The sequence below is a fragment of the Oryctolagus cuniculus genome, chromosome 7 (genome assembly GCF_964237555.1).
Source record: "Oryctolagus cuniculus chromosome 7, mOryCun1.1, whole genome shotgun sequence".
Lineage (NCBI taxonomy): Eukaryota > Metazoa > Chordata > Mammalia > Lagomorpha > Leporidae > Oryctolagus > Oryctolagus cuniculus.
Window position 1 is genome coordinate 65,472,825 of NC_091438.1, and position 25,318 is coordinate 65,498,142.

At 37.4% G+C, this 25,318-nt stretch overlaps 1 pseudogene; it reads left to right on the forward strand.

Moving 5' to 3' along the window:
* The first annotated feature begins 23,431 nt into the window (after positions 1–23,431).
* On the forward strand, positions 23,432–24,831 carry LOC100347414 (E3 ubiquitin-protein ligase RNF14 pseudogene; annotated as a pseudogene).
* Positions 24,832–25,318: the final 487 nt, after the last annotated feature.

The following is a 25,318-nucleotide window of genomic DNA, read 5'->3' on the forward strand; positions in this document are numbered from 1 at the left end:
TTTTATACAATTTTATCAGCATAAGGACACTTTCCACCTTATGCTTCTTCCTTCCCACACTCCCTCATTTCTTTTCTTATTTTTCATTTAATTTTTACAATGACATGCTTTCAACCTACTTTATAATCACAAGCTTAACTCTTTACTAAATAAAGAGTTCAATAAATATTAAGTAGAAAAACCACTGATCTTCAAGAGAATAACAAAGACTACAAATAATAATCAAATCTCAAAATGTCAATTTCATTCATATTATGCTTAGTAAAATAAACCATTCCCCAAAAAACAAATATATGTTTTACCTGATTTCTGGAAACGCCTTTCCATACTTGTGTTGAATCCTATAGATTTTGAAATTTTATGCTCCATTTTCAATCACTTCAAGAAATTTTTAAATTCTCAAATTGATGTCTTCTTTGATCCATTGATTTTTTAGGTGTAACCTATTTAATTTCACATATTTTTGTAGTTTCCAAAATTTTTCTTATTAAGTGATCTATTTTTATTGTATGGTTTTCAGAAAATATACTATATATAATTTCTATTCTTATGACTGTGTTGCATTTGTTTAGGACCTATCATATGATGTATCTTGGAAAAATCTTTCATGTGCTATTGAGATGAATATGTATTCTGCAGCTGTTGTGAGAAAAATCTGAAGTTGTCTGTTAGTTCCAATTAAACTAGGTCAGGTGCAATTTAACTCTGATATTCTTTATTGATTTTCTGTCCAGATTATCTATTTCTGCAAGTAGGTTGTTAAAGTTTCCTACTATTATTGTATGGGTTTATAACTCTCACTATAGGTCTATTAATATTTGCTTTATGTATTTGTGTACTCCAATATTGGCCACATATATAAGTGTTATTTCCTCCTGCCGGACTGAGACCTCTAAATTACATAATGACCTTTCTGGTCTCTTCTTACTGCTTTTCATTTAAAATTTATTATATTTGATAGAAAGAAGGAGGTACCTTTCTCTGAAGGGAGGAGAGAACTTCCACTTTGACTATGACCTTGTCTAAATAAGATCAGAGTCAGCAAACTCAAAAGGCCTCCATAGCCTTGGCAATTCATGACAAGAGTCTAGGGTGATTACTGATGCCATAAACAAGAGTGTCAATTTGTTAAGTCAACAACAGGAGTCACTGTGCAATTACTCTTCATGAGGATCTCTGTCCTAAATGTGTTGTGCATTATGATTTAATGCTATAGATAGTACTCAAACAATATTTTACACTTTGTGTTTCTGTGTTGGTGCAAACTGTTGAAATCTTTACTTAATATATGCTAAATTGAACTTCTGTATATAAAGAGAATTGAAAATGAATCTTGATGTGAATGGAAAGGGAGAGGGAGCGAGAGAGGGGAGGGTCGTGTTGGGAGGGAAGTTATGCCGTGGGTAAGCCATTGTAATCCATAAGCTGTACTTTGGAAATTTATATTCATTAAATAAAAGTTTAAAAAAAAGAAAGTTAGCTACACTTGCTTTCTTTATCTGTTCCACTTGCATGGAATATTTTTATTGTTAACAGATTATTTTATTTATTTATTTATTTGGAAGGCAGAGTTACAAAGAGAGTGAGGGAGAAATAGAGAGAAAGAAATCTTCCATCTATTGGTTCAGTCTCCAATTGTCTGCTATGACCAGGTTGGGCCAGGCCAATGTCATTAGCCTGAAAATCTAACTAGGTCTTCCCAGTAGGTCACAGGGTCCAAGAACTTGGGCCATTTTCTGCCTTTGCAGGTGTATTAGCAGGAAGCTGTATTGGAATTGGAGCAGCTGAGACTTGAGTTGAGGGTCTTATTGATGATCTGGCATCACAGGCTCTGGATTAACCAGTTGAACCACATCACTGGCTCTGCATGGAATATCTTGTATCATCCATTCCCTTTAGATCCATGTGTGTCCGTATAGAGGAAGTGAAATTCTTATTTCTTGTAAGCAACATATCATAGGATCCTGCTTTAAAAATAAACATATTTTGATTACATTTTTGTTGACATGTCTTAATAAGTATTTTGTTATTTAATGTCTATTAATCTTTATTTATTTGAAAGGCAGAGTGAGAGAAGAGAAAGAGAGAGAGGAGTGGGATCGCTAATTCACTCTTCAAATGCCTGTGGTATCTAAAATTGGGAAACTGGAGCTCAATCTGCATCCCCCACACGGTTGTCAGGGATTCGAGCACCTGAGCATCACTGCAGCTTTCCAGGGTGTGTATCTTCAGGAGGTTGAAGTCTAGCCAGGCCCAAGTAATCACAAAATTACACTCTGCATTTAGGAAAATGGAGTTTAAATCAATTACATATCAATGTTTACAGAATGAATGACTAAAACTAAAAAATGAACAAAATATTGTTATCAAGAATTTAAAGCATCTGTTGCTTCCATATATTGACAGTGAGAATGTAAATCTTACAAATACTTACAGAATTTTAAATATTTTTTTTTATTTTTAACTTTAATGAATATAAATTTACAAAGTACAGCTTATGGGTTACAATGGCTCCCCACCCCCAACTTCCCTCCCACCTGCAACCCTCCCTTTCCTAGTCCATCTCCCCTTCCATTCACATCAAGATTCATTTTCGATTCTCTTTATATACAGAAGATCAGTTTAGCATACATTAAGTAAAGATTTCAACAATTTGCTCTCACACAGAAACATAAAGTGAAAAATACTGTTTGAGTACTACTTATAGCAATAAATCTCAATGTACAGCACACTAAGGACAGAGATCCTACATGAGGAGTAAGTGCACAGTGACTCCTGTTGTTGACTTAACAATTTGACACTCTTGTTTATGGCATCAGATATCACCCTAGGCTCTTGTCATGAGCTGCCAAGGCTATGGAAGCCCCCTGAGTTCACAGACTCTGATCATATTTAGACAAGGTTGTAGTCAAAGTGGAAGTTCTCTCCTCCCTTCAGAGAAAGGTACCTCCTTCTTTGATGACCCGTTCTTTCCACTGGGATCTCACTCGCGGAGATCTTTCATTTAGGTAGTTTGTTTGTTTTTTTTTTTTTTTTTTTTTTTCCAGAGTGTCAAGGGCTGATTCTGAGGCCAGAGTGCTGTTTTAAGAATTTTATAGTTAATTATTCCCGAATTCTATTTTTTGAATATAATCACCAGAAATGCATGAAAATATGCACCAAAAATGTACAAAATATTTCATTATATCCTTATTTCTAATAGTCCAACTCATTAAGGGAAGAGCTGTTAAATATTTTGCATATTTAAACAATGAGATATTACACAGCAATGAAAATGAAAAAGAAAATGTATTGCCTCACAGTTGCATGGATTTACATTACAAATATATTGTTGCATAATAGAATAAACATATAAAACTATATACTAAAGTATCCAGTTCATCTAAAACTCAAAATCAAAGCTTAAATATAGATTCAGACATCAATTAATTTTTTCTAAAGATTTGTTTGTTTATTTATTTGAAAGGCCTAGTAACACAGAGAGAGGAAGAGAAACAAGAGAGATCTTCCAACTGCTGGTTAATTCACCAAATGATTCCAACAGTCATGTGGGAGCCAAGCTGGGTCTCCCACATGCATGGCAATGGCCCAATTCCTTGAGCCATTATCTACTACCTTCTCAGGCACATTAGCAGGGAGCTGGATTGTGAACAGAGTAAACATTCCTATATGGGATACAGATGTTGCAAGTGGTGAATTAACCAACTGTAACACAATGCTGGCTCCGAAACACATCAGAATATCTCTTAAATTTGAGGAGAGGTAGCAGTTGGATTCCTATTTCTATGTATGCCTAGTGGTTATAAGTATAGTTATGAAAATTATTGAGCTGTGCAATTGTAATTTTATTTTTCTGTGAATACATTTCAATATTTCCAAATATCAATTTTTTCCAATGGTAATAGAGAGTTTAATAGCTGTCTTTCTACAGTTCTCATCTTCTGCATGAAAACCTATTTCTCTAGCAAGTATCATATAATTTCTCTAGAGCTGAATTTGGAGGGAGGAGGAGAGATAAAGGTATGAAAATGATTACCTGTTTGCCTTGATTACCATCATCATTTTCTGGAATCAACAGATGTTTGTAGCTTATTCTTCCACTCATGGAATATTATCTTGGGTTCTTTGGAAAGACTCAAATATATGAACGTGTTACTTACAAGACTTTTATTTATTAAGCATTGGAAGATCTCATGTAGTTTGCAGTATTTTGATTTCCCAAGCATTCACTATTATATCACCATATTTTTCACAGCTCACACAAACTAACTTGTTCAAGTAACACCTTTGATCAGAATTTAAACCTCACATAGAGATGTCTCTATCACAAGTGGAACAACTTATTAAAAGGGAAAATATAGACATACTTATACATGATACACTCGTCTGCAGCATAAAACACAGATCATCTTCACTTTCATCTATCATAACAATACTTCAATTATATGCTAGGTATTATATCCTCCTACTTCTATTATAACAGATGTTGGATTCACCAAGGAGTTCTATTGAATTTCACTGAAATAAAAGAAACATACTCTCCGAAGTCCTTGTTACTGGAGTAGTGAAACTCACAATCTAACAGCTCTAACACATTCCTTTTTTTCTCAAATACTAAGCAACTGCACATTTTAAATTTTTATTTCCTAGAATACCTAAGAGATAAAAATAAACATATCAGTAAGTACATTATATGTTGGATATTTTCTTTGCCAAGTGTTTCATATACATTAATATTTTTGTTCTTATATATCCAATATTATTCTAAGAGCTATGAATATGAAAAATAACTCTTTCAGCAACAGACAAATATTATTCTCATTGTACTTTCACAGTCATAATTTTTATTTAATGTGATGACTTAGATTCATAATTCCCCTTTACTACAAGATTTCACTCTTAATGTGTACTGACAGTTTCAAAAAATAAAACATACATTAGAAATATAAAAAATGTCATAATTTCCCATACTCAAATTTTCTACTGTCTGTGAAAATAATCAAAAAGAAAACTTCTAAGATATTTCTGACAGTGTTATAATCAAAGCACTAAAGTATTATTCTTTGGATATATTTTTAGGCAAACTCATCTAAAAAAGCAGAGGAGCATACTATTTTTTATCACCATAGAAAGTAATAATTTTGTAACATTTATCCACACAAAAGTAAAGGATTTTATCAAAAGTACTGATTATTCATACCAGAGTTTTATTTTGTAAGTTAATTTTACGCAATGTACATAAACACACTGTCATAACTTCTTTGGGGAAATACATTTATTATTATTTCATTTTGATTGTAATGTAAAATGTTTTGAAATTTTTGTTGTTGTTGTTTGTTTGTTTTTTGACAGGCAGAGTGGATAGTGAGAGAGAGAGAGACACAGAGAGAAAGGTCTTCCTTTGCCGTTGGTTCACCCTCCAATGGCCACCGCAGCCGGCACGCTGCGGCTGGCACACCACACTGATCCGAAGCCAGGAACCAGGTGCTTCTCCTGGTCTCCCATGGGGTGCAGGGCCCAAGCACTTGGGTCATCCTCCACTGCACTCCCAGACCATAGCAGAGAGCTGGCCTGGAAGAGGAGCAACCAGAACAGAATCTTAAAGAAAGAAATAGAAGAGGATACCAAAAAAAATGGAAAAATCTTCCATGCTCATGGATTGGAAGAATCAATATCAGCAAAATGTCCATTCTCCCAAAAGCAACTTATAGATTCAATGCAATACCAATCAAAATACCAAAGGCATTCTTCTCAGATCTGGAAAAAATGATGCTAAAATTCATATGGAAGCACAGGAGACCTCAAATAGCTAAAGCAATAATGTACAACAAAAACTATGCTGGAGGCATCACAATACTAGATTTCAAGACTTACTACAAAACAACATGAAATTGGTACAGAAACAGATGGATAGACCAATGGAACAGAATAGAAACACCAGAAATCAATCCAAACATCTACAGCCAACTTCTATTTGATTAAGGATCTAAAACTAATTCCTGGAGCAAGGACAGCCTATTCAACAATGGTGCTGGGAAAACTGGATTTCCACATGCAGAAGCATGAAGCAAGACCCCTACATTACATCTTATACAAAATCCACTCAACATGGATTGTGATCTAAGCCTGTGATCCACCACCATCAAATTATTAGAGAACATTGGAGAAACCCTGCAAGATATTGCCACAGGCAAAGACTTCTTGGAAAAGAAACCCAGAGGCACAAGTATGCAAAGCCAGAATTAACAACTGGGATTACATCAAATTGAGAAGTTTCTGTACTGCAAAAGAAACAGTCAGGAAATGAAGAGGCAACTGTGGGGAGCAACCCGGACTAGACTAAGTTACTGGAATTAAGACTTATTCTATGCATCTGCTCTCCCACAATATGGCGCTGGGAGAGGAGAAAACAGCTTCTACGCAGCTGCCTCTTGCCAACTTGAGTGATGACCTCCAGGAGCTGATCCTGCTCCTGATTGGAGGAGAGCAGCGTACTCGGCATGTGGGCAGCCGAGTTAGGATTGGCGGAGGAGGACTATAAAGGAGGAGAGAGACGGCATGCACAAGGAACATCTAAGAGGAACACCTGAGGAACATCTGAGCAGCCCCCGAGAGAGCCGGCCGGCGGTGTGCTGCTCCCCTGCGGAAGTGGGGAAAAGTGGCAGGGGGAACCGCCCTTCCACGGAGGTGGAAGGGACGGTAGCCAACCCGGAAAGAACCAGCAGCAAACCCGGGGAGGGCCGAGCAGACAAAAGAACAGTGCAGGGTCCTGTGTCGTTCCTCCACGAAGACGGGGAGCGACAGCAACCAACAGAATGGGAAAAAATATTTGCAAACTATGCAACAGATAAAGGGTTGATAACCAGAATCTACAAAGAGATCAAGAAACTCCACAAAAATAAAACAAAAAACCCACTTAAGAGATGGGCCAAGGACCTCAATAGATATTGTTCAAAAGAGGAAATCCAAATGGCCAACAGAAACATGAAAAAATGTTCAGTATCACAAGCAATCAGGGAAATGCAAATCAAAACCACAGTGAGGTTTCACCTCACCCTGGATAGAATGGCTTAAATACAGAAATCGACTAACAACAGATGCTGGTGAGGATGTGGGGAAAAAGGGACACTAACCCATTGTTGGTGTGAATGCAAACTGGTAAAGCCACTATGGAAGTCAGTTTGGAGATTCCTCAGAAACCTGAATATAGCCCTACCATAGGACCCAGCCATCCCACTCCTTGGAATTTACCCAAGGGAAATTAAATTGGCAAATAAAAGAGCTTTCTGCAGCTCACTGTGTTTTGCAGCTCAATTCACAATTGCTAAAACAAGGAATAAATTTAAATACCCATCACAGTAGACTGGATAAAGAAATTATGGGTTATGTACTCTATTGAATACAGCAATAAAAAAATGAAATCTGGTTATTTGCAACAAAATGGAGGAATCTGGAAAACATTTAGCTCATTTAGATTTAACATTTAGATAAAACATTTTGTTTTATCTGAGTGAAATGAGCCATTCCCAAAGGGAAAAATATCATATGTTCTCCCTGATATGTGAGAACTAACTGAGCACCTAAAAGGAAACTTGTAGAAGTGAAACAGACACTATGAGAAACAGTGACTTGATCCGTCTTTGTCCTGACTGTCAAGGAACAACTTACTATTTTATTCCCTTTAGTATTTTTTTTTTTTGTTCTACTTAATACCATTGGTTGACCTCTTAAAATTAACACAAAATTATTCGTAGGTGTTTAAATTCAACTGAAAAATGAACTCTGTTAAATATAAGAGTGAGAATAAGAGAAGGAGGAGATGTACAGTTTGACACATTGCTCACTCAGACATACCCCTAATGGTAGAGTTAGAAACACGCCAGGGGTTCCAATTTAATCCCATAAAAGTGGTATGCACAAATGCCATCTTACTAGTCAAAGTGATCAGTTTCAGTTCATAATTGATCATAATGATAGGATTAGGAGTCAAAGGGATCACATAAACAAGACTAGTGTCTGCTAATACTAATAGAATTAAAATGAGAGAATGATCCAACATGGGAAGCAGGATACACAGCAGACTCATAGAATGGCAGATGCCCTAAAAAGCACTCTGGCCTCAGAATCAGCCCTTAAAGCAATCGGATCTGGCTAAAAAGCCCATGAGAGTTTCTCAGGCATGGAAAGCCAAGAAACTGTGGCAAAAAAAAAAAAAAAATGACCTGAATGAAAGATCTCTGTGAGTGAGGTCCCATTGGAAAGCATGGGCCATCAAAGAAGGAGGTACATTTCTCTGAAGAGAGGAGAGAACTTCCACTTTGATTATGGCCTTATCTAAATAAGGTTGGAGTTTGTGAACTCAAGAGGCTTCCATAGCCTTGGTAGCTTATGACAAGATCCTCAGGTGATTACTTATGTCATAGATAAGAGTGTCTATTGTTAAATCAACAACAGGAGTCACTGTACACTTGCTCCCCATGTAGAACCTCTCTCCTTAATGTGTTGTAACATGCAAATTAATGGTAAAACTACTTTTCAAACAGTACTTTATACTTTGTTTATCTGTGTGGGTGCAAACTGTTGAAATCTTAGTATAAACCAACTTGACTTTCTGCATACAAAGATAATTGAAATGAATCTTGATGAAGAATGGGAAGGGAGAAGGGGTGGGAGATGGGATGGTTGCAGGTGGGTGGGAGGTTATGGGGGAAAAACCACTAAAATCCAAAAGTTGTACTTTTGAAATTTATGTTTATTAAACAAAAGTTTAATAAATTAGAGTGCCTATCTCACTCTATTTTTCATATAACAATTTAGCCTGGTACAGTTTAATGGATCTGGCAGAAGTCATAGGAATCTCGGGTCAAAGAAAATTTTACTACTCACAGTACCAGAGGCAGACAGACTTCATATTCACATTCACATTCTTGGAATTCCACAAGGATAATTCCAAGGTGGGCTCACATAGATGCTGCACAAAACAGAGGTGTTTGTCATAGCTAATGATCCTCATATTTAAGAAAACAAATTTATAAGCATCCTGCTGGCACACCTGCACAACCTTTTCCCTAATAGCTGTATTTCTTCATTATACTAAGTCTGAAACTTAAATTGCCTCCCCCACCCCAAAAGGAGACTTCACTAAAACATAGTAATGGTTCCTTCTACTGCCATTTAGTTTATCCCTCAAACATTTTTAACTTATCCTTGCTAAACACAAAAATAAGTGCTAGAATGAAAAGGCCAGTTCCAGGTTCCAGCATATTAAAGTTTAGATGTTAATTATAATACAATGTTGGACCATGTGAGAAATTGTTGTTTTTTTTGTGTGTGTGTGTGTTAGGAACAGATAATAAGAATAACACAGATTTAACTTGGACATTATATTATGTCAACTCTCAGATTTAAGCTGTGATTTGAGACCTTTGTGTGCTGAGATATTTCATTATGCAAGCTTGGATTTTAGAATAGTTTATAATTGTTTTCTTAGACTAGTTTGGTTTAAAAAGAATTATATATAATTTAATTGTTCATTATAGAAAAAGAAATTAATAAGATAGTTTCAAATTATAAAACTATACTAAGAAAATGTGTTTCATTATTCTTCCAATTCAAGGTACAAGCTTGGAATTTTCTAATCTTCCTATCCCATTATGTGTGTGTTTGGGTGATTGGTTCTTGAAATATTTCAATTGCAATGTAGAAAGTCAAGAGTCCCGTCCTTCATGGAACCAATTACAAGGCCCTGGAGCTATTGAGAAGGGACATTGCTTACACAAGTTAAATGATGTAGGATTGGCTTTTTACAGAAGAAAATTTATACACTATTTTTAGTGTGAAAATGAATACACAAATGGTAAATAGCATACTTAGCAAGATTGCAGAAAAATGGTCAACTAATTAAACTGTGAAATTACCAATGTGAGTGGTCACTTGACTGCCATCCAGAAGCGTGGGCTGGCTGATATTCTAGGAAACTCTTGGAGAAGGAACAGGCAATTTTTGAACATTCTCTTGATCCTGCTGCTTTGATGTCAGTGACATTTGCTAATGCTGAGAATTACTTGTTAAGGTATTTCGCCTTGAACAGGTGTAGTGCTAAAGGAGGTTAAGCCACTAATGGGGATGCTTACGTCCCACATCAGAGTACCTGCTTGAGTCTTGACCACCACACTTCCTATCCATTTTGTTAATGCATTCAGGGAGGCAGCAGATAATGGCTCAAGTACTCTGACCCCCTGGTACTTACATAGAATGGTCCTGGAGAAAGAAATTTGTTTGTAAGATTATTCCCTTTGCTAGTTGAATGAACCCAAGGAGCAGACAACATCTGGTAAAGGAAGTCCATCAACCATCTTTTCTAATATAGGTAGTGAGATTTCAGTATAAGGATGGAAGGAATGTGTTCTCTTACTTAGAATGGTTTTCACACATATAAACTATAGAGCCCCTGTTTCCTAAACTTGGAGAATAGCAAGAAAAATTGTAGGCACCTTGACCTTTGGTCTGCTTTTATTGACTTTCAATTGTTTTATATCAAAATTCTCAGCATATCAAAATGGGCCATGTTCTGGGGATATGGTTTCATGAGCCTTAATAATTTATAGAATGACAAAAATTGAATATAGTAAAATCATTTTCCTGTATTATTTTTATTTTCAGCTATTTTTATTTATAAATATGTGTGGATATATATATTTATACACACAAATGTATCCACATACATGTATGTGTATGCACACACACACTTGCATGTATATTCTTAGTCCATTATTTCTAAATTGACCTAAAATGCATTCTTTTATATACCAAATTGTCAAAAATTTAATTATTAACTCTGCTTTCTTTATTCTATTATTTTGTCTGTAAAATTTTGGTAGTACTCTACCTTTAAAATATAAATGAATACATATAAAAAACAATCTTTTTCGCTTTTTATTCTTCCTCTGTACTGATGAATTCTTAGCCTTTTGTCTTACTCAGAAACCTGAATATAACCCTACCATACAACCCAGCCATTCCACTCCTTGGAATTTACCAAAAGGAAATTAAATTGGCAAATAAAAAAAGTTGTCTTCACCTTAATGTTTATTGCAGCTCAATTCACAATAGCTAAGACCTGGAATCAACCTAAATGCCCATCAACAGTAGATTGGATAAAGAAATTATAGGACATATACTCTATAGAATACTATACAGCAGTAAAAAAAAAAAAAAAAAAAAAAAAACAATGAAATCCGGTCATTAGCAACAAAATGGAGGAATCTGGAAAACATCATACTGAGTGAAATAAGCCAGTCCCAAATGGACAAACATCATATATTCTCTCTGATCGGTGACAACTAACCGAGCACCAAAAAGGAAACCTGTTGAAGTGAAATGGACACTATGAGAAACAGTGACTTTTAGCTCTTGTCCTGACGGTTGATGAACAACTTAATACTTTATCCCTTTTAGTATTTTTTTCTCTTAATACTATTGATGGAACTCTGTAATTAACACACAATTATTCTTAGGAGTTTAAATTTAACTGAAAAGTGATCTCTGTGAAATATAAGAGTGGGAATAAGAGAGGGAGGAGATGTACAATTTGGGACATGCTCAGTTGGACTTGCCCCAAATGGTAGCGTTAGAAACGTGCCAGGGGATTCCAATTCAATTCCATCAAAGTGGCATGTACCAATGCCATCTCACTAGTCCAAGTGATCAATTTCTGTTCACAATTGATCATAATGATAGGTCTAAGAGTCAAAGAGAATCACATAAATTAGATTAGTGTCTGCTAATACTAACTGATAGAATTAATAAGGGAGAGAACGATCCAACATGGGAAGCGGGATACACAGCAGACTCATAGAATGGCAGATGTCCTCTGGCCTCAGAATCAGCGCTTAAGGCATTCAGATCTGGCTGAAGAGTCCATGAGGGTATTTTAGGCATGGAAAGCCAAGGCACTCTGGAAAAACAACAACAACAACAACAAACCCTAAATGAAAGATCTCTGTGAATGAGATCCCAGTGGAAAGAACGGGCCATCAAAGAAGCAGGTAACTTTCTCTGAAGGGAGGAGAGAACTTCCACTTTGACTATGGCCTTGTCTAAATAAGATTGGAGTCAGCGAACTCAAATGGCTTACATAGCCTTGGCAACTCACAACAAGAACCTAGGGAGATAACTGACCCCATAAACAAGAGTGTCAAATTGTTAAGTCAACAACAGGAGTCACTGTGCACTTACTCCTCATGTAAGATCTCTGTCCTTAATGTGTTGTTCAATGTGAATTAATGTTATAACTAGTACACAAACAGTATTCTACACTTTATGTGTCTGTGTGGGTGAAAACTGTTGAAATCTTTACTTAATATATACTAAATTGATCTTCTGTATACAAAGATAATTAAAAATGAATCTTGATGTGAATGGAATGGGAGAGGGAGTGGGAGATGGGAGGGTTGTGGGTGGGAGGGAAGTAACGTGGGGGAAAAAGCCATTGTAATCCATAAACTGTACTTTGGAAATTTATATTTATTAAATAAAAGTTTAAAGAAATGTAAATTTCTATCAAAGATGAAATTTTTGCATTGACAGGGCTTTGAATTCATATATTAATTATATGAAGAGCATTTTCATAATGTTAAGTATCTATGACATGATCATGGACTCTCTTTCCAATTTATAAAGATATCTTTAGGGGCTAGCATTGTGGCATAGCAGTTAAAGCCACTGGCTATGCCAGCATCCCATATGGGCAACATTTCATGCCTTGGCTGCTCCACTTCTTATCCATCTCCCTGTTAATGGCTTGGGAAAGCTGCTTGAAGATGACCCACGAGTTTGGGCCTTTGCCATCCATGTGGGAGAACTAGATTAAGCTCCTAGCTTTGACCTTACCAAGCAGTGGCTGTTGAGGCCATCTGGGTAGTGAATTAGCGAATGGAAGATTCTCTGTCTCTCTCTATTTCTCCCTCTTCTTCTGTCACCCTGACTTTCAAAGTAAACAAATACTTCTTTACAAAATGTTTATTGTTTTTCAATAAAATTTTGTATATTCTCCACAAATTCTAACATTTTAGATTGTCTAAAATTCATTTATGAAGCTTGCCTTGACTTATAAAAGGGACTATTTTACCATTTTTAACATGCATATATATTACTTAATAAAAGTTAAAATAATTTATTTCAAAGCTTAAAAACAAAATGCATCTTAATGTCATCCAATTATAATTGATAATGAAAGCCATATGGATGTGATCTCACAGAAAGAAATACCACAAATCTCAACATGACATGCCTAAGTTAGTCAGCAGTTTTTTGTTTGTTGTTTTTTTGTTTTCTTTCTTTTATTGTTCTGGCATCTGGTTTTAGCTTTTGCTTTGTTTCCTGTATTAGAATTTGTAGTAAACTGTTTCTAACAGTATAATAAATCATTTATATATCATGTGATATATGTTTTGAATTACAACAGATATATGGCTTTAATCTAAATTATGACACTATTTTATCATTCTTTTTTAAGGAAAGATTTCTCCACAAATCTAGTTCAACTGAGGAGTGACAGAAATTCAAATACTCAGGCCTCTAGAGTTCTATAAATATTCTCTTTCTGCTATTGCAATGATGTGCTGCGATATATTTCTAGGAAATTTTGCTGCATCAAGAGTGAACACATCTTTAAAATTAATAAGAAGATGACTTCTTTCTAAGCATTAAAGGCACTGAACATTTTAAACACAATAAAGTTTATTGTTATGATGAAGCTATATTTTAAAATGAGAAATCTGACAAACATGAATGCACATATATGTACAAGCATATACATGTATGTAACAATGTTTTTCTTTTTCTTATATATATGATGATTAATAAAAATGCTGGTATTGACATAATAGATCACCCAAATATTCATATTGTATTACATATCTATATCTAAAATGAATATTCACAGGTAGCTGGTAAACTTTAAATACTGTACAAATTTTTTTTAAGATTTAGTTATTTACTTGAAATAGAGAGAGAGAGAGAGATTTTCCGTCACTACTCATATGGCCACAAAGGCCAGGGCTGGGAAGGATAAAGCCAGGAGCGAGGAGCTTCTTTCAGGTATTCCACAAGAGTTTCAGGGGCCCAAGCACTTGGGCTGACATCCACTCCTTTTCCAGGACATCAGCCGGGAGCTGGATAGGAAATGAAGCAACCAGTACACAAACTGGTCCCATATGGGATTCCAGCATTGCAAGTGGAGGATTTACATGCTACACCACTCTGTAATGCCCCAATCATACAATTAATAAACATATATTTTATCAATGTAGTACTTTTTCTCTTATAATTTCAGGAGCTTTCTCTCTTCACATAAGCATTTTGTCTTTCCCTAATTACTGCCCTCTCATCCCAAAACTGAAAATTAACTGTCTCCTGTCTATGAGAACCACATCTTCCCCATGTTGATTCACACTTGTGGCATGAGTGAAGACTAAAAAGAAACCAGGTGTTCTTCACAAGGACGTGTTGTACCCCTTTGTGAGCAAGTTTCATTGTTCCAACACATCAGCTATATTTGTATATTTGAAAACAATTACTTTAATTAGACAAACACAACACATGAAATTCTTGAACTAAAATTTACTAAGGATACTGCCTACCTCCAGTATCATGAAAGTAATCAGCACTTTAAAAAGGCAAAATCCAGAAACTATAACCCCAAAGCTGTCAAAATTCCACTAGAGTAAGTTGTTTGTTTGTTTTTATAAAATTGCCATTTAGATTCTGATTCTGAGGCTGCAAAGCCAAGATTTATTTTTGAAGCTCAAGTAGGTTCTCTAATCTCAGCATATTTTCATAAATTAGTTGGTAAAATAATTGAATTGTGTTAACATAAAGGTTCAGGGTACACTAGAAAAACCTTAAGAATTAAGAGCATAGTGGTTTTATGTGACAAAGCTGTGTTTTTTTTTTCCATTTTGCATAATTAACAAGAGAGTAAGAAAAAAATTTACTGCTAGCTTCTACACAATTTTAGGGGGTAAATAACTGGACTTTTGGTATTCTTGTATTGAGTTCTAGTCTTCTGAGACAAAGAAACGTGTATACTATAAAGTTAGAAAAAATTTACATTTTTCTTTTTAAAGATTTATTTTATTTATTTGAAAGACAGTTACAGAGAGAGGTAGAGACAGAGAGAGAGGTCTTCCATCCGGTGGTTCATTCCCCAGATGACTGCAACAGCTGGAGCTGCGCCAATCCAAAGCCAGGAGCCGGGAGCTTCCTCCGGGTCTCCCACATGGGTGCAGGGGCCCAAGGCCATCTTCTACTGCTTTCCCAGGCTACAGCAGAGAGCTGGATCAGAAAAGGAGCAGTCAGGACTAGAACTGGCACCCATATGGGATGCAGGCACTTCAGGCCAGGGCTTTAACCCGCTGTGCCACAGCGCCGGCCCCGAAAACATTTACTTTTGATTCTCTTAGAACATTTTTTATATAATACATGTTAAATCCATGGTCATTTGCTGGAGACCTCTATTTATGTAATAAACCAATTACATCCTGGGATAGGTACCCAAGTTAGTGCTGAAGATACCAGGGAGACAGGCTTTATCTTCTTATCTGTTTACATTTTAAGACAATGTCTCTATTTTGTAAAAACAAAAAGTCTTGAGGTTGTCTGACTCCTGGAGAGATTGTGTATGTACAAATGGACTAGAAGATGGAATAGACTCTTTTAGCTGTTTCTAGTCAACTTGCACAGTTGACCTCTCTTCATGTAGTCACATGGGTAAGCAGTAGGCAGAGAGACGATGCAGTGCTTGACAAGTGCTCTGTATGTGACTGATAACACATAGGATATGTTAGGATAAAAATAATAAATATGACACTTAAAAATCAACACAAATATTTACAACTAAGGAATAAAGAGGGTCAGTAATCCTGAGAAGAAAATTATACTTTCTAGAGTGTAAGGCAGTGAACAAGACCAGTCATACCCTTTCAACTAAATTATGTTTTTTTAATTTACATCCTCATGCATGAGAAATGTAGCAAGTTACTGAAAAGGAAAACAAATGCATTTCAAAAGAAGTTCTAGGGGTTTGCACTGTGTCATAGCAGGTAAAGCCACCACATGCAGGCCGGCATCCTATATATGGGCACCAGTTCCGGTACTGATTGCTCCACTTCCAGTCCAGCTCCCTGCTAATGCACCTGGAATAGCAGTGGAAGATGAACCAAGTCCTTGGGAACCTGCACCCACATGGGAGACCCAGATGAAGCCCCTGGCTTCCGTCTGGCCCAACACGGGCCATTTCAGCCATTTGGGGCATGAGTCAACAGGTGGAAAACACCTCTCTCTCTCTCTCTCTCTCCTCTCTGCCTCTGTCTTTCCCTTCTTGTAACTCTGCCTTTAAAATAAATAATGAAATATTTTTTAAAAAGTTCTAGCAAATTATTAATGGTTGGTGATTTTTCTTTATATTTATGGCAGTCAATTATAAAAATTCTGAATTCCAGCCAACTAGACACTCTTAATGCATATTTTTGGTAAATACTCAAATAGAACTTTAATAATGCTAACAATGAGAAAAATAATAATACAATATCCTCTAATTTTGAGTGTTTATTCTTTGCCAAGAATTATACTAAAATTTTTGTAGATTTTTAATTATATAAACAAGTTCTAATTCTTAACCAACCCTTATATTTTATTCCAACTGGTTCCGAGTTTGTGCAATCTATACTTATAATTTTGATTAAATTAAATTTTAAGTAAGTATATGAAGGAAACCCTGCTGTGTTAGTAGCTTTCCTGTGTTTCCATAGCTACCACGGGCAAAAAAGACTTGTAGGGGGTGCAGGAATGCAACTCAGGTCCATCTGACTGGGAAGCCTGCTCTTGTCACCATTATACAAATGGCTCTGCCTGAATATTTTATCATCTTGAGTTTCAAATATGAGGATCATCTTTAACTTTTCCTCTAGTCTCGTTCATATGGATGCCAAATTAATAATCCACTTTTCCAGGCAATTTCATGTATTTTCTTCTGAAGCAGAACTGCACTTGGGATATCTTAGCTACTGACACATCTCTTCAGCAAACCCTTTTCACCTGGGATATTGGAGTGTCACATGAGAGACAATATTTGAGAATTACAGGATAGTTTAAATTCTCTTCACTGGAAGTAAGGTGAGAATGTGATAATTTACAGATGCCATTTCCCTCTTTCCTGTTTCTTTTTCTGTATTCATGTTTATTGCCTAGTTATTACTCTGAGTGCACAGGGGTAACATATGCTTGGCCTTGGATGCCACTTTCCCGAGGGTGTTTTCTGTCTGATATGAATGGTGACCTGGAGGTCTGGAAATGAATGACTATGGTCCTTGGAAATATAGGAAATGATACAAATACTTTGCAACTAATTAAAATCTGTAGTGCTGACATCTGCTTAATATTCGTAGTAATTCCAGAAGTTGATAGCAGACCAGCCCTAAGCAGCAAGGGTCTGATGAAGCCTCTTTAAATAAAGTAATTATGAAGTATAGTGGCATGGATGTAAATTTGGAGATTATCCAAATAGAGTCATAAAATGTGCTAATTGGTTTTGAGGACTTGAATGCAGTAAAAAACAAATTTAAAACACTGGCCACTTTACAGTAGAAGTAACTTTTCTACTCCAGAGACTAAAAATATAGTTGAGTTACAGTTGCAAATGTTACTGGATTTCTTCTCACAGTTTCAAAAATGCACAGATTATATTTAGATTCAAAGATATTATACAAACTGCTTTAAATTCACATAATTGAACAGATTAAATAGTGTCATATGTACAACAAAATAACAATTTGAGTGTAGTGCTAAAAAGTGGAATAATGACATTAAAACAATTAGGGAATATATTGAAACATAATCAAGAGAGCAAAAATGTTGCCATAATAAATATAACAGTTTTATGTATACCAGCATACATTGTTATATATCCTCCATTAAATATGGAAATATTCTTATAAATTAATAATTAGTGCACATAATGTTCATGTAATGTTAATTTTACTGGTTTCTACATACAAAAAAGTATATATATAATCAGAGGTGTTAAAAGTAAAAATAATGTAAATTTTAAAAACTGTAAATTAACTTCACTTTTTTCAGACTACATCAATACAGAATCAATTATATGTTCAGAGGATTGTTAAGTTAAATGTTAAATTAACTGCAATTTTTAAGAAGACAGACAAAATAAAAACAGATGTAATATGGGAATTCTTCAAGAATTTTTTTATAGAATTTGTTATAGAATTCTGTATACTAATCAGACTTTAATATATTCAGCCACTATAACATTGAAAAAGTTAACTTGGTGTGAATTGTTAATAAAATTGAAATGATTAAAATGAGAAAATTTTTGTATGTGCAAATTTTGATTTGAATAAAATTTTAATATATGCATTTAAAAGTGATGGTGCTGGCACCATGGCTCACTTGGCTAATCTTCCTCCTGCGGCACCGGCACCCTGGGTTCTAGTGCTGGTTGGGGCGCAGGATTCTGTCCCGGTTGCCCCTCTTCCAGGCCAGCTCTCTGCTGTGGCCCGGGAGTGCAGTGGAGGATGGCCCAAGTGCTTGGGCCCTGCACCCACATGGGAGGCCAGGAGGAAGCACCTGGCTCCTGGCTTCGGATTGTCACAGCGCACCAGCCACAGTAGCCATTTGGGGGGTGAACCAATGGAAAAGGAAGACTTTTCTCTCTGTCTCTCTCACTGTCTAACTCTGCCTGTCAAAAAAAATAAGCGATGGTAATATGATGCTTTGTTAATGATTTTTAAAAGAAATTGTACTTTGGTTGTGATGGGCTCAATCTGTAAACACTATGGGTGGTATCATCATTTTGATTACATTAATTTTTCCAAGCATGAACACAAAGATTATTTTTTTAGTGTGTATTCTTTTAATTATTTAATTAATGTTTTGTATTTTTCTCTGAAGAAATATTTAACTTCCTTGGTTCAATTTATTCCAAGATATTTAAATTTTTTAGCAATTGCAAATAATACTGATCTTTCAAATTTTTCTCAGCCACGGTATTGCTGACAGTTTTTTTTTCTTTTTGTTTTATTTTAAGGACTTGGACTAAGTCTTTCCATTCTCTCCTAGCTTATGAGAAAACAGTTGTCGGTCATATTGGAGATCCTATAAGCATAATCTGACGTTTCCATTGTGCTGATGTTAGAATATTTTCTTCAATTTAAATGTTGAAATTTGAACTATAATGTATCATGGTGAATATATATTCTGGTCTTGCCTATAAGATGCTGCTATATTTGCTTCTTGTACTAGGATGTCATTATATTTCACAAATTAGGGGTTTTCTGCTATTATTTCACTGAATAGACTTTTGATTTCATTCTCCGATTTCCACATGTTCAGGAATTTCTAGCACATGCATTTTTTTTAACTTTTATTTAATGAATATAAATTTCCAAAGTACAGCTTATGGATTACAATGACTTCCCCCCCCCGTAACTTCCCTCCCACCCGCAACCCTCCCCTTTCCCACTCCCTCTTCCTTTCCATTCACATCAAGATTCATTTTCAATTATCTTTATATACAGAAGATCAGTTTAGCATATATTAAGTAAAGATTTCAATAGTTTGCACCCACATAGAAACACAAAGTGAAAAATACTGCTTGAGTACTAGTTATAGCATTAAATCATAATGTATAGCACATTAAGTACAGATCCTACATGAGGAATAAGTGCACAGTGACTCCTGTTGTTGACTTAACAAATTGACACTCTTGTTTATGGGGTCAGTAATCTCCCTAGGCTCTTCTCATGAGTTGCCAAGGCTAGGGAAGCCCCCTGAGTTCACCAACTCTGATGATATTTATACAACGTTGTAGTCAAAGTGGAAGTTCTCTCCTCCCTTCAGAGAAAGGTACCTCCTTCTTTGATGGCCTCATTCTTTCCAGTGGGATCTCACTCGCAGAGATCTTTGATTTAGGTTTTTGTGTGTGTTTTTTTTTTTTTTTTTTTTTTTTTTTTTTTTTTTTTTTTGCCAGAGTGTCTTGGCTGTCCATGCCTGAGAAACTCTCATGGGCTTTTCAGCCAGATCTGCATGCCTTAAGGGCTGATTCTGAGACCAGAGTGCTGTTTGGGACATCTGCCATTCTATGAGTCTGCTGTGTATCTCGCTTCCCATGTTGGATCATTCTCTCATTTTTTTTATTCTATCTGTTAGTATTAGAAGACACTAGTCTTATTTATATGATCCCTTTGACTCTTAGTCCTATCATTCTGATCAATTGTGAACAGAAATTGATCACTTGGACTAGTGAGATGGCATTGGTACATGCCACCTTGATGGGATTGAATTGGAATCCCCTGGTATGTTTCTAACTCTACCGTTTGGGGCAAGTCAGCTTGAACATGTCCCAAATTGTACATCTCTTCCCTCTCTTATTCCCACTCATATTTAACAGGGATACTTCTCAGTTAAGTTTCAACACTTAAGAATAATTGTGTATTAATTACAGAATTCAACCAATAGTATTAAGTAGAACGAACAAACAAAAAAGACTAAGACGGATAAAGTATTAAATTGTTCATCAACAGTCAGGGTGGCCGGTGCCGTGGTTGAATAGGCTAATCCTCCGCCTTGCGGCGCCAGCACACGGGTTCTAGTTCCAGTCGGGGTGCTGGATTCTGTCCTGGTTGCCCCTCTTCCAGGCCAGCTCTCTGCTATGGCCCAGGAGTGCAGTGGAGGATGGCCCAAGACTTGGGCCCTGCACAGGCATGGGAGACCAGGAAAAAGCACCTGGCTCCTGGCTTCAGATCAGCGCGATACACCGGCTGCAGCACGCTGGCCTCGGTGGCCATTGGAGGGTGAACCAACGGCAAAAAGGAATACCTTTCTCTCTGTCACTCTCTCTCTCACTGTCCACTCTGCCTGTCAAAAAAAAAAAAAAAAAACCAGTCAGTGCAAGGGCTGATCAAGTCACCATTTCTCATAGTGTCCATTTCACTTTAACAGGTTTCCTTTTTAGTGCTGATCAGGGAGAACATATGATATTTGTCCCTTTGAGACTGGATTATTTCACTCAGCATAATGTTTTCCAGATTCCTCCATTTTGAAGCACATGCATTTTAGTTCATTTGATAGTATCACATATGAAACACCTTTTTCAGTTTTTCTAATTTTTTCTCCCTTTCTTAGTTTTTGTCTGACTGAGATATTTCCAAATATTTGTTTTCTAGTTCATGCATTCTTTCCTCCACCTCACCAAGTCTGTTGTTCAGGCTTTCCATTGCATTTTATTGATATATTGAATTCTTCATTTTTAGCATTTCAGTTTCATTTCTCTTCAATATATCTAGCTCCTAACAAAATTATAAAAACCATATTGTGTATGGAATTCTTTAACTCATGTATTTGCTGCTCTATGTCTTTGAGTAATCTTATTTTCATTGCTTTGAATTCCTTTTCAGGCATTTCATCAACCTTTTCATCTTTACAATAAAATGTTGAAGTATTGCTGTGTTCCTTTGGGGGAGTCTGACTGTCTTCCTTGTTCATGTTCCTTCTATTTCTTTGTTGTACTTGTTGGTTTTGTCCTCTGATGTCTTTTATCATTGAAATATGCCTCTGTGGCTCAGAGGAGTGTCCTTCAGTGGATATCCAGTGTTGGTTGAGGTTGAAGAGCTCTGGTCAATGCTTGAGAGAGTGGGTCAAGAGTCCAGAGTGACACCCAATTTGGGAATTGTACGCTTCCTCTATTGTCAGAAGAGGGAGGGTATGATTATGTTGGCTGGTGTGATATCAGCCTTTCTCTCTCTCAGCCAAGGTTATCAATGCCCAGGGTGAGCCCACGGTAGACACACCCCTCCCACACAGGCATGTGAACCACTCAAAAGATCGCTGCAGTCCTCAGTGTGAGTGCAGTCCCCTTTGCAATGATGGAATCTGGGAACTCTGAGCCTCTAAAGTTGGACACAGTGATTACCCTGAGACCCAGCTACACCCATGTCCTGTGGTACAGTCACAGAATTCCCACAGTCACAGACAGAGCACATGCCTCCTACAATCACAGGGAACAGCGGATCCACTCTCAGCCCCACAAGCTTGACCCATCCATGGAGAAAGCTAAGGCATTTCCAGATCCAGCTGCTAGTGCTCTGCCTTGGCAACTTGTGTCTGTGTGCTCATGGTACATGAAGGGAGGGGAGCACCTCACTGCCCTGTGTGGGCACTCAGCCCCCTGCCAACCCTTCAGGCCAGACTCAAAGTCAGTGGCAAGCACAGATTTATCTCTCCGATAAATACCCCAGTGGTGTGTGCGTGCAAGCTGCAGCAGCCTCTTGTTGCCTATTCAGAGTTCCTCCTCCTTGCTATTTGCTTGATCCCTTGTGAGGGGAGGGAAAGAAAGCACTGTGTTCTCCTTGATGGGGATTGGTAGCTACCCTGTCCCCTGCACGCCAGGCCATAATCAAAATTCAGTATGTCCACAAAGTTGTCCCTCAGGCAATATCATTAGTGACATATCTGCCACAGACTCCTCTCATCTAGCTCCAAGAAGATGGTGCCACCTCCAGCACCTGGCTGTTGCTATTGGTGTGCCCATTCACTGTTGCATGTTTGTGCTGCCCACACTGCTCCACAGCATCTCTTTCAAAAAAAAAATTAGGATTTTTTTTTGTATGTATGTGTCTTTGAAAGAGTAACAGAGAAAATGAGAGAGGTAGAGACAGAAAGAGAAATCTTCCATCTGCTGGTTCATTCCCCCAATGGCCACAACAGCCAGAGCTATGCCAGGTCAAAGCCAGGAGCCAACAGTTTCTGCCAGGACTTCCACATGGGTGTGGGGTCCAAAAAATTGAGCCACCTTCTGCTGCTTTCCCTGGCCATTAGCAGGGAGCTGGATCGGAAGTGAAGCTGCTAGGTTTCAAACCCATGCTTCATGGGTGGCTTCATCCACTACACCACAATGCCAGCCCCTCTCCCTTCTTTCTGTAGAATTTTCCCTGAAAATTTCTCTCCAACTATCTTCTTGGAATGTAGTTACTCAGATTTTCTTCTGCTGTCTTCCCATGGTCAAAATCAGCATGACTTTTATCATCTTGGATCTCTCTGATGATCTCTTTTGAGTTAACTTCTATGATTAGTATAAGGTATGGTTCCAAAATTAATCTTTTGCATGTAAATGTCTTGTTGTTACGCATCATTAGTTGAAAAGAATATTCTTCGGCATGGCGGGGCAGCCAGAAGATGGCCGAGTTTCCATAGTCTTAACTAATATGAGTCCAGATCTCAGCCTCGTAGCCAGCTTCAGCACGCTCAGCTCCACTGGCTGAAGAATAAAAGGGACTAACACAAATTCCAAACTGAACTGAAATCCAGACTGCAGTGTTCATATCTTTTTCTTCTGTTGTCATTAACAGAAAATTAGATGTCGTCAGGAGACCGAGAAGCTCAGGAGGATGAACTGCTGGCCATGGCAAGCATTTATCACAGAGATGAATTCAGAAAAACCAAATCTGTCCAAGGCAGAGATACCAGGATCTACTTGGATTTGCCACAAAATTTCAAGATGTTTGTGGGCAGCAATTCAAATGAGTGTCTGCAGAATAGCGGCTTTGAATCTACCGTTTGCTTTCTGCTTCCACTTGTGCTGAACTGTGAGCTGCCACCAGATAGTCCATCCTCCTCCCCACCTTCATTCACACTTAGTGGCAAGTGGCTATCACCAGCACTTAGACAATCTGTGGGAAGAACACCTAGGCAGTGTGGTCTTGTTTGCCTGGATGCAGTTTCTTAAGGAGGAGACCCTCGCGTACCTGAATATTGTCTCTCCTTTTGAGCTCAAGATGGGATCTCAGAAAAAAGGGCAGAGATCAGCCCAGGCCTCTTCCAACAAACAGCTGGAGTTTGGAGGAGCTGCTGGATCTGACATAGACAAAGAGGAAGTCATATGTGAGAGATCTGTGAAAGATGTGGAATCATTGTCAAGTCTGATCCAGGAAATCTTGGACCTTGATCAAGCTCAGCAGAAAAAATGCTTTAACAGTAAATGATTTCTGTGCCATATCTGTTTCTGTGAGAAGCTGCGTAGTGAGTGAATGCATGTACTTCTTACAATGTACGCGTGTGTCCTGCAAAGCTTGTCTGAAGGACTACTTTGAAATCCAGATCAAAGATGGCCAAGTTCAGTGCCTCAATTGTCCAGAACCAAAGTGCCCTTCAGTGGCTACTCCTGGTCAGGTCAAAGAGCTAGTGGAAGCGGTTATTTGCCCACTATGACCACTTTCTCCTGCAGTCCTCCTTGGACCTGATGGCAGATGTGGTGTATTGCCCCTATCCGTGCTGCCAGCTGCCTGTAATGCAGGAACTGGGCTGCACCATGGGCATCTACCCAGCTGCCATTTTCCTTTCTGTATCTTGTGCAGATTGACCTACCATGGGGTCCCTCCATGTAAGGTGACTGCAGAGAAACTCATAGACTTACAGAATGAGTACCTGCAAGCAGAAGAGGCCAATAAAAGATTTTTGAAACAGAGGTATGGCAAGAGGGTGATTCAGAAGTCACTGGAAGAGATGGAGAGTAAGGAGCGGCTGGAAAAGAACTCCCAGAGCTGCCCTTATTGTGGGACCCCCATACAGAAATTAGACAAGTGTCGCAAGATGACGTGTACTGGCTGAATGCAGTATTTGCACTGGCTTTACATGGGTTTTCTCTCTAGAGCAAACCCTTTCAAACACTTCACTGATCCTGATTCCCTGTGTTTCAATCGATTGTTTCATGCTGCGGATGGTAATGAAGATATTTGTAAAGATAAGATTGAAGACTAGTTCATTCCCTCCTCTCAAGATGTGGAGATGGAATGATTTGTAGTGCTCTTTCATTGGGTATGCAGAATAATTGCCATTCATTCACATTTCCTGTGCAGAAGATAAGGAAGAACAAGGTTTATATTTTCATTTGCTACTACTGATTAAGGGACATTCAAACATTTTTCAACATAACATAAATGAATACAGTTCTAAGCCAAAGCTTCAGAAAATGGAAACTAAAGAATATTAAATATTTAATGTGCCCAAAGCTCTAAATAGTTAAAAAGTAAATATTTATTTTCTTCTCCAAGCTTGAGGTGAGGAGAAAGGTCAGTAGTTAAACTTGCAGACCCCTTGTGTCTGAGGAACATCCCTGTTTCTTCTGGGAACCCCTCAGTTCCTCCCCTTACAGCTGGGCTGAGTGGAAGTTGCATTAAAATTGTGCCAAGAGCCTGTCCTATTTATTCTGTGTTCTTCCCCTTCTCCAGCCTAGCCTCTGCTAAGT